Raw genomic sequence first — 10,621 nt, 5'->3', positions numbered from 1 at the left:
GTTTGATGTCATCCCACATAATTATAATGTTTTCTTCATTTTCTTTACATCCCTTCTCTGATTTTTCTTCAAGTATGTTTCTAGTAAAGCTCTTGTCTTCCTGCTCACTGACTCTCTGTTCCATCTCTTCCATCCTACTTTTTTGCCCTACCAGCGTGTTGGACACTCCTGCCATTTCAGTCTTAATATTCTGGATTGCATTTTCATGCTTTTCTATTGCTTCCAGGAATGTGTTGGCTGTACCCTCTCTGTCTTGGATGATTTTATGATTTCTTCTCACTCTGTCTATTCTATGATATTTTTTCTTCAATCTTTTGTATTTTTATCCATATCTGTTCAAGTTTCTCCTCATCCATATATTTCTTTTGAATTGTTGTCTCTGAAGTATTTGCTCTCTTATTGACTTCCATTATTTCTTCCCACATTTGCATCTTTTTCTGTAACTGATCAAATAACTAACTGGGATATTCATTGGGTCTGCTTTTTTAGGAGAAGGGTTATTTTAGTTTTCTTCATAATGGCTAATGTGAACATTATGGAAGTCTTTTCTTAGTAGATATTAGGCTGTTATAACTATAAAATTACCCAGGGTACAGCAATGTTTTGTGAAGCATCTATATATTTGTGCTGTATATCCAGCCTTGCAGGCCTCAGGCCTGACAGCAGTATTCCTTCAATTTTTTTCAGCAGTATTGGTGCTAGATTGTCTGCTACTTCCTGAAATGGTTCTGTGCCAACCAATTCTTTTTTACTACTGCTACTCTGTATTGCCAGTGTCAGATGGATGTTGTCAGAAAGCAAAAAAATACCAGAGGGATATCTGTCATTGACTGTGCAAAGGCATTTGACTTTTTGGATCACAACAAATTATGGTTAACCTTGAGGAGAATGGGAATCTCAGAACACTTTTGTGCTTATGCAAAACCTATACTTGGACCAGGAAGCAGTCCTCAGAATAGAGCAAGAAAACAATGCATGGTTCAAAATCAGGAATGGGTATGGCAGGGCTGTGTCTTGTCTTCAGACCTTTTCAATCTATATACAGAACAGATCATTCAGGAGGTTGGGCTTTATGAGGAGGAATGTAGCATAAGGATTGGAGGAAGACTCATCAACAACCTACATTATACAGATGACACAACCTTGCTTGCTGAAACTGAGTAGGATCTGAAGTGCTTGCTGCAGAAGGCCACGTACTGCCATCTTCAATATGGATTGAAGCTCAACATCAAGAAGATAAAGATTCTCACCACTTGGCCAGTGGGCAGTACCATGGTGAATCGAGAAGAGATTGATGTTAACAATTACAGCTTGCTTGGCTCCCTAATCAACACTCTTTGCACCATCAGTCAGGTATTCAAAAGATGAATTGCATTAGGTAAATCTGCTGTGAGGGACCTTTCCAGAGTACTGAGAAGCAACAGTGTCAGTGTAGAGACTCTGGAGCACCTGATACAGTCCATGATCTTCACAAATACTTGCTATGCATCAGAGAGCTGGACAATGAGTAAGGATGACAGAAGAAGAATTGCTGCCTTTGAATTGTGGTCCTGTAGAAGAGTCTGGAACATACCATGGCCTGTCAAGAAAACAAGTAAGTCTGTGTTAAAGAAAGGAAACCCAAGTTTCTCCTTGAAGTCTAGGATTTTACAGCTCTGTCTTACATGCCTTTGGCAGGTGGACATCATGCTCGGAAGGATGGAGGAACAGAGCAGGAAAGACAGACTTCAGATGAGATGGATTTGCACAGTGACCAGGGCAATGGTGGTAGGTGTGTTGGAGTCAGTGAGGCTGGCTCAGGACAGGGCAGGCTTCAGAGCTATTGTACATAGGGTTGCTATGAATCAGGTGACTCAACGGCACACAACAGCAACAACTCTGTGTATTCCTCCATCTTCTTTTTGATGCTTCCTGTATCAGTCTAGCTTTTGTTGTCGTAGAATTGCAGCTTCAGGCTTGAATTTGTTCTTCAGTTCTTTCAACTTGAGAAATGTTGACCATATTCTTCCCTTTTGGTTTTCTAATTCCAGCTCTTTGAACATTTCATTATAATATTTTGTTTAGTCTTCTCATACAGCCCTTTTTTAGAAAAATAAAAATTTTATCTTATACTGGTTCGTTTACAAAGTTCATATACATTGTTTTTCACATCAATCTTTCCCATTTACTTTACCCACCCCTCCCTCCACCCATCAAATTGTGCAACCTTATGATTAATCCCCACCACCTCTATACCCCCCATCCTCACCCCTCTGCTCCTCCTCCCCTCCACTGGATCCTTATACATGTTCTACAATAATGGTCTTAAACCATATTTGTTCTTATGAGACTGAGTTAGTTCACTTTGCATAATGCTCTCCAGTCTCTCCCAAGTTACATAATAATTTACAAAATCATTATACCTGCATGTTGCATAGTATTCCATTGTGTGAATGTACCATAATTTCTCAGTCCATTTGATTGTGGTTGGACATTTGGGCTCTTTCCATGTTCCTGTGATGGTGAATAATGCTGCTATGAACATTGGTGTACAAGTCCCCATTTGTGCCTCAGTTTTCATTTTCTCAGGGTATATTCCAAGCAGTGGAATAGCTGAGTCATATGGAATTTCTATGCCCAGCTTTCTGAGGAAACAGCCAAACTGCCTTCCAGAGTGGTTATACCATTTTACAATCCCACCAAAAATGTATAATAAGAATTTCTATCTCTCCAATATTTATTACTTGCTGTCCTGTTAAATTTGCCACTGCTACTGGGATGAGATGGTATCTCATTGTGGTTTTGATTTGCATCTCTTATTGCCAGTAATTTTGAGCATTTTTTCATGTGTCTGTTGGCCATCTGAATATCTTCCTCTGTGAAAAGTCCATATCTTTTGCCCATTTTGTAATTGTAGCAATTTTTCTCTTGTGGAGGCCTTGTAGGATTCTGTAAAGTTTGATATGAGACCCTCGTCAGATATGGTATTGTCAAATGTTTTTTCCCAGGCAGTAGGTTTTCTTTTAACTCTGTTGGGAATAGATTTTTAAGCACAGAGGCTATAATTTTTTTTTCTCATTATGAGATTTACTTTACTGAAGTGATCTGAAAACAAACCAACAATATATCAATATAACAATATATTTATTATTGTATTCTATTAAGGATGTCATTGCATTTGAACTTGGTAAAGGATAGATGTATGCATTACCTTACACTGTCCAGTTAATCCTGGGAGATCCTTCAACCACTGCTCTTGAGCTGATTTTGACTCCTCACGATCCTTTATCTATAGTTTCTGAGACTACACATCTTTAGTTGATGGACTTGAACTAAGGCAAAGATACTCAACCTTTTGCTATATTGTGTTTCTGAGGATAAAGCAAGTTCCTAGCAACTTGGACGCTGAGCACTAATCCATTGAAACAAAAACAAAAAAAGCAACCAAAACCCTGCAACATCTGCCACTCTGGAAAGAGAAGTTAGTTCCTCACTCCTCGATCTCTATGGTTGGCTCTTCTTGAGCACTCCCTGGGATTCCTGCTGGTTGACCCTGCACACAGGGATTTAATCTTTAGAAAGTCTCTCTCATCAATTTTATCCTCTCTAGGTTGAGCATTTCTGGCTGCATTTGGCAGTCTCTTTATACTATTGACTAGTCTTTCTAAGCTTGATCCCAGTTTGTCTCTTATCAACATAATGGTTTTGGGCTTTATTCCCAGGTCTCTGATCTACCTTGAGTTAATTTTTGTGTATAGTGAGAGATGTAGATCCTGTTTCAGCTTTCTTTCTTTTTTTTTTTTCTGTTTCAGCTTTCTACAGGTAGCAGTCCAGTCTGCCAGCACCATTTGTTGAAAAGGTTATCATTTCCCCATTTGATAGGTTTTATTTCCTTGTCGAATATCAGTTGACCATAGATAGATGGGTCCATTTCTGGGTTCTCAGTTCTGTTCCATTGGTCTTTGTGCCTGCCATTGTACCAGTAACATGCTGTTTTGGTTACTACTGCTGTATAGTAGGTTTTGAGGTCAGGAAGTGCTATGCCTCCAACTTCATTTTTGTTGCATTGCTTATTCAGAGTCCCTTACAATTTCCCTTTTGATCTCCTTGAAAAATGAATTTGATATCTGAATTGGGATTGCATTGAACACGGAGATTGGTTTTGGTAGTATTGTCATTTTTACAATATTGAGTTTTCCTATCCATGATCAGGGCACATTTTTTTCATTTATATATATCTTTTCTTGTGTCTCACAGAAATGTTTTGTAGTTTTCTTTGTATAGGTCTTTTTTATCTCAGGTTCACTCCCAAGTATCTCAATTTGTGGTTGGCTATTGTAAATGGTCGGAGAGCTGGACAGTGACTAGGGATGAAAGAAAGATAATTGATGCCTTTGAGCTTTGGTGCTGGAGAAGAATGTTGAATATACCATGGACTGCTAGGAGAACAAATAAGTTCATCTTGGCGAGGGTGAAACTGGGCTGCTGCTTGAAGGCAAGGATTCTGAAGCTCCATCTGACATACTTTGGACATGTTACAAGGAGGAACTGGTCCTTAGAGAGGGATATAACGCTTGGGAGAATGGAGGGACAGTTCAAAAGAGGAAGATCCTTGATGAGATGGATCAATTCAGTAACTGGGGTAATGGGGGTAGGTGTTGTCAGAGACAATAAGTTTAGCACAGGATAGAGCAGGGTTTAGAGCTCTTATGCATAGGGTCGCTGTGAATTGCAAACAACTCAATGGCACACAACAACAACATTGTAAATGGTATTGTTTCTTGATTTCCTTCTCTGAGTTCTTTTTGTTACTGTAGAGGAATCCTACTGATTTTTTAATATTGATCTTATATCCTGCCACTCTACTAAATTTGTCTACTAGCTCTAACAGTTTTATTGTTGAGTCATTGGCTTTTCTGTGTACACTATCATATCATCTGCATATTGCAATAGTTCCACCATCACTTTGCCGATCTGGATGCCTTTTATTTCCTTCTCTTGTCGATTGACCTAGCAAGCAATTCCAATACAATACTGAATAGAAATAATGACAGTGGGCATCCTTGTCTGGTCCCTGTTCACAAAGAAAATGCTTTTAGTCTTTCTCATTGAGAATGATATTAGCTCTTGGTTTTGCATATATACTTTTCTTATGTTGAGAAAATTCCCTTCTATTCCAATTTTGCTGTCTTTATCAGGAAGGTGTGTTGGATTTTGTCAAATGCTTTTTCTGCATCAATTGCTAAGATTCTTGGTATTTGCTTTGTTAATATGGTGAATTACTTTGATTGTTTTTCTTATGTTGAACCATCTTTGCACACCTGTTATGAATCCCACTAGGTCATGATGAATTTTTTTATGTGCTTTTGGATTCTATTGGCTAGAATTTTGTTAAGGATTTTTGCATCTATATTCATGAGAGATATTGGTCTCTAGTTTTCTTTCTTGTTAATACCTTTGCCTGTTTTTTTTGTTAGGGTTATGCTTGCTTCATAGAATGACTCTTTTTTCTTTTTCTATTTTTTTTTAATAATTTAAGTAGAATTGGTGATAGATCCTCTCTGAATGCTAGGTGGAATTCAGCTGTGAAGCCATCTGGTCCAGGACTTTTCTTATGGGGACGTCTTTCTATGGCCTGTTCAGTTTCTTCTTTTGTGATGAGTCTGTTCAGGTATTCTATATCTATCCTTGTCAATCAAAGTAGGGCATGAGTTTCAAGGAATTTGTCCATTTCCTCTAGGTTTTTTTAATTTATCAGATTATAGCTTTTTAATAGTGTTGCAATATTATGTATTTAATTTCATCTGATTCTGTTGTGATGTCACCTCTATCATTTCTTAATCAAGTTATCTGTGTCTTCTCTTTTCTTCTTTTGTTAAATTGCCAGTGGTTTGTCAATTTTCTTGACCTTTTTGTCATGTTGCCTTGTGAAATCTTCTGTCCAGTTCTCTTACCACACAGCATTCCCTTCCCTTGTTTGGCTTCATTCATTCCAATTCAAGTCTCAGTGTCTCTTCTGATATCCATTTGGTTGTTTCATCTTTCTCTGTCTTTGTAAGGACCTTTTGCTTCCTTCATGGATGATGTCCTTGATGGTATTCCACAATTCATCTGGTCTTTGGCCGCTAGTGTTCAGTGATCTTGCTGCTATTTCTAAGCATGATCTTAAAGGGCCTTTTGGAGTTCTCCTTGTAACATACAGTAAATTGTGAGGAAAAAAGATGGACTTAAAAATGAACTTTGCAAAGTAAAAATACAATTTAAACATTTGGAAAAGTCTGTTGTGCAAATTAAGAATATGTGTCCTAGAATTTTCACATACCCACACAGTCTTTTTGTTAAAGAGATTACACTTGTGACTGAAAGAAAGAGGCAAAATGAAAAGAACACCAACTGGCTGCCTCTTAGAATTCTACAGGCAGGAAACAGGCCAAAAGAAGCTACATGGTGTATCCTTCTAGAAAATAAAACAGCCATTCCTAGAACAACTCAGGGATCAGCAAAACTAATAGTAGGCTACAGAAGCAAGATTGTCTCAGTTTCCAAGAGTGAGGCCACAGCTTCCAGATTTCCTAGAATCAGGTCTCCATTAACTTGAGTCCTGAGTATAAGGACGAACATATTGAGCGAACATCCAAAACTGAGGGGATGAGGATGCCACACCCAAGGCCTGGCCGGGAAAGAGCCTGCCAGCTCTGACCAGGTGGAGTGTCACTCAAATAGTTGTCAATGGATCTGGAAGGTGAGGCTGAAACCCAGGGCCAGGAGCCAGGGGGCCTCCACCCCAAGTCCAGGAAGCGTTGCTCACGGGCTTTCAAGAGGGCGAGATCATTGCCCACGTGGTCCCAGGGAACAGAAAATTACTGTCAAGCTCTGAAAACGAATGCAACTTGATCTGCTGTGTTTGGGGTTCGGTTGGTCCCCTTTATCCCTCTTTTCTTCTAATTTCTCCCTTTTATTATGGAAATGTTTGCTTTGTACCTATTATGTATATTTTTTGTTAACAGAGATAATTTATATTTCACAGGTTCACATATGAAGAGAAGTTAGTCTCAAGATAGAAAACATCTAAAATCTCACCTATATTTTATTTCGATGATTCATAAAAGGAGATACTTGAACATGAAATTAAGACTTTTGGGACGATATAATGGAGTAAACGTGTTTTTATATAGAAAGGACATGAATTTGGGGGTGGGAAAAATTTGAAAAGTTATCGACTGAGCATTGTCTCCTCACATATATGTATTATAAATCTAAATCCAGATACACGTGGTTATAATCCCAATGAGTATGTATTCATAATTGTGTACCTCTCACCAAACTTACTCATTCTGAATACTGATCAAGTAATGTGAGCAAACTGGACAATATTGACAAGAATGTAGCATTAGGACTGGGGGAAGATTGTTTAACAACATGTGACATGCAAATGACACAACTTTGTTTGCTCTCAGTGAGGAAGACTCAAAGCACTTGATGAAGATCAAAGATAACAGCCCTCACTCTGTGGATTAAAAAAACAAAACAAAACACCTAACAGAATTCCTCATAAAGGGACAAATACATATCACCATGATAAATGGAGAAAGATTGACATAGTCAAGGATTTAATTTTATTTGGATCCACAGTCAATGCCCATGGAAGCAGCAGTCAAGAAATCAAACAGCACATCTAGCAATATGGCAGCCCAGACAGATGGCAGCCTAGACTTTCTACAATTAAGACACCAGAAAACAAAGATAACACACATGGATGATAATACTGAACCCTTCGTTCCAAAAAGATATGATAAAGAAGTAGTTCAAACCCTGACTGAAGGAAAAAACTGAACAAAAATGTCTAATAAGGAGACAGTTGGAGCAATGAGTTACCAGTGGATCTGGCATGATTTAGTCATTTTAAATCTTTATAAGCAGCTTTCTGGTCACTATGAAAACCCAAGACTACAGCAGTGTCCCCATCAGTGGCTAGCTGACAGCAGGAAAGGTGCCATCTCTCCCTTGTTTTCCATGTGGTCCTGCGGATCAGAGGAGTGACTTCTCCTCACCACGCCCCGCCATTTCTTCTCACCACCCACCAAGAGGCTGGCAGAGTTCCCCTGGCCCTGACCCAGCTCTGCCTGAGGCCAGGCTTGTGCCACGTTATATCTGGCACACCTCCACATTCAGGGACTTGCTCTCTTCCTCCAGGAGAGGGTAGAGTGTGTGGTGTCTGGTTGGGCGAGATGGGAGTTGCCTAACCTGCAGCCAATCTCTAGGCTGATAGGAGCACCGTCTGACTGTAGTGCCTGACCAGACACCATGTGGATGCCGCACCTGGCATATGCCTCACCCACATCTGGAGCCTTATACTCTGTATACTTTCACGTGCCTTCTTTGGACATCTTGGACTTGCCAGTGAGTGTCTCTGGCAGGACATTCCTGTAGATTCAGTGTCTTATGAGGGCTGGGGTAGTGTGCCATCCAATCTTCTGTCCACTGATGGCCTATCAGCTGGTACCTCTGTGGATCGGGTAAGAAGTACATGCCACCCCACGTTCATTCTGTCTCCTCACACTGACATTGCGAGCACCTCTGCCTGGGTGCTGTGCCTACTCCCAGCCCCTGGACTGGCAGAGACACGATCCAGGACCAAGTGGACTTCTCTAGGCACCTCTGAGGCCATTAGACACTTCTATCTCAAGCTTGTGACATCTGCTAAGGTGACTGAAGTGTCCTCCATGGCTTGGCACCACACCTTGGACCCTTCCTAGCACCACAGTCACCTCACAGAAACACTGATGAGCAGAAACTCTGCCCTAACTGGGGCACTCCAACCCCAACTCTGTTGGATTGCCAGAAACATAATTCCAGACCAACACAGCCTTGACAAGAGCACCAGTCACAGTTATATAGTTTATTAAGGAAGTAACAGGCTACAACTCAGGATCAGTATCATTACAGAAGTAAAAGAAATAAATCAGGACCAGTGTCATGAAGTATATAGCCAGGGTCTGGAGGGTCCCGGAAGTGGACAGCATATGCCTCCCTCTTCAGAGCAAGATAGCTTCTAACCAGGAAGGGCCTTAAAGCAAAAAGACTCATTGAGCCAATAAACTCTCAGCTGGAATTAGCTCGAAGACTTATTTGCCAGTGTCATTGCCTTTTTCATGGCTTCTCTGATGGGCAGTTGCCTTCCCCTCTGGACAGCTTCCTTTTCTTCTGGAAGATGCCTTGGCTCAGCTTTGCCTTAAGCTTCCTTCCCACCATGTCTCTCCACCATTGAGTGTCTGGGGTCAGCCTCTCCTCTGCTGTCTCCACTCATCATCAGGACGGCAGCCCAGTCGGTTCTCCGAGCTTCTGATCTCCTAGCAGCAACTCTGCCTTTGAACTTTTCTACTCCCTGGTCTCTCTGTCCTCGGGCACTATGCCATCCGGAGAGCTTTCACTGGCTTTTCTGACCCAGCTCTTAGCCAGCACAGCAGCCTCAGGTCTGCTTTAATCCCATACACCTCAGCTTCTCTGCCAGCTAAGGTTTTAACCAGCAGCGCTCTCAACTGCAGTTTTTTTGTTTTGTTTTGTTTTCATTTTTTTAAATTATTTTTGTGTGAATGTACCGTCAAATCAGATCTGTCTGGTACAGGAGGAGATTGTCCCTCCTTCCCCGGCAGAGCATCTGGTGGATTCGAACCGTGCGCCTCTGGGATTGTAGTTGCAGCTCCTTGCCACTAGGCCACCAGAGCTCCCCTCAACTGCAGTTTTTTATTGCTGCTCTTGTTGGTTTTGGTTTTTACTAAGTCTGGGAGGGGCCTCCATGTCTAAAACAACATGTTCTCTTCTTAGCTCCTGTCAATGATGGCCTTGAAAATGTCTGTGTTCCAGCTGTATATGTCCTGGTCTTCATCAGTTACACAGTGGGGTCTCCCTCACCAGAACCAGAGTTTAATCAATCCTCTATGACTCATGAGTTGTCAGTTAACTTAGGTCTTATACAAAAGCAGTATTTTTCTGCCCTCAGAAATCAGCTCCTCCACAAAGCAAAAGGAATAGTTCCCTGGGGTAGAAAACAACATTGATGTCCATGAAGTTATTTCTCAAAAAACCGAGGGCATACCAACAACTCCTCAGGGCTTTAGGGGGAAATCTCCCAAGCTGTTTTTCTGAAGAACGAAGGCCAAAGGCCACAGAGAGGAACTCATTGCATCACTGTTTATTCATTTACCAGATGAAGAACATTTAGATCCTTCCCACTTTGGTAATTTATAAATAAAACTACTATAAACATTCATATATGGATTTTTGTGTAAACATACGTTTTCCTTTCTCTTGGGTAAATACCTAGGAATGAACTTGCTGGGTCAAATGTCAAATGCTAAATATAAGTTGAACTCTATAAGAAAGAACTCAATTGTTTTCCAAAGTAGCTACACTATCAGCAATGTAAGAGTTTCATATCCTTGGTGCTTAGTATTGTCAGCTTTTTATTGTCCATTCTGATGTTCTAATTGTTCAAATCCACCAGGGACTCCGTGGGAGAAAGATAGATGATCTTCTCCTTTGTGGTTTATACAGCCTTCTGAAAACCCACTGGAGGGTCAGCTATCCAGCACTTCTGACTCAACAACCATGAGTTGTCTTCTTTGGTGAAATGTCTGTTCAA

This window comes from Elephantulus edwardii, unplaced genomic scaffold (assembly GCF_000299155.1).
Source record: "Elephantulus edwardii isolate Elephantulus edwardi_28Jun2011 unplaced genomic scaffold, EleEdw1.0 scaffold00152, whole genome shotgun sequence".
NCBI classification, from domain to species: Eukaryota; Metazoa; Chordata; class Mammalia; order Macroscelidea; family Macroscelididae; genus Elephantulus; species Elephantulus edwardii.
The sequence above is the reverse complement of the archived record's forward strand: the minus strand, read 5'-3'. Positions refer to the sequence as shown.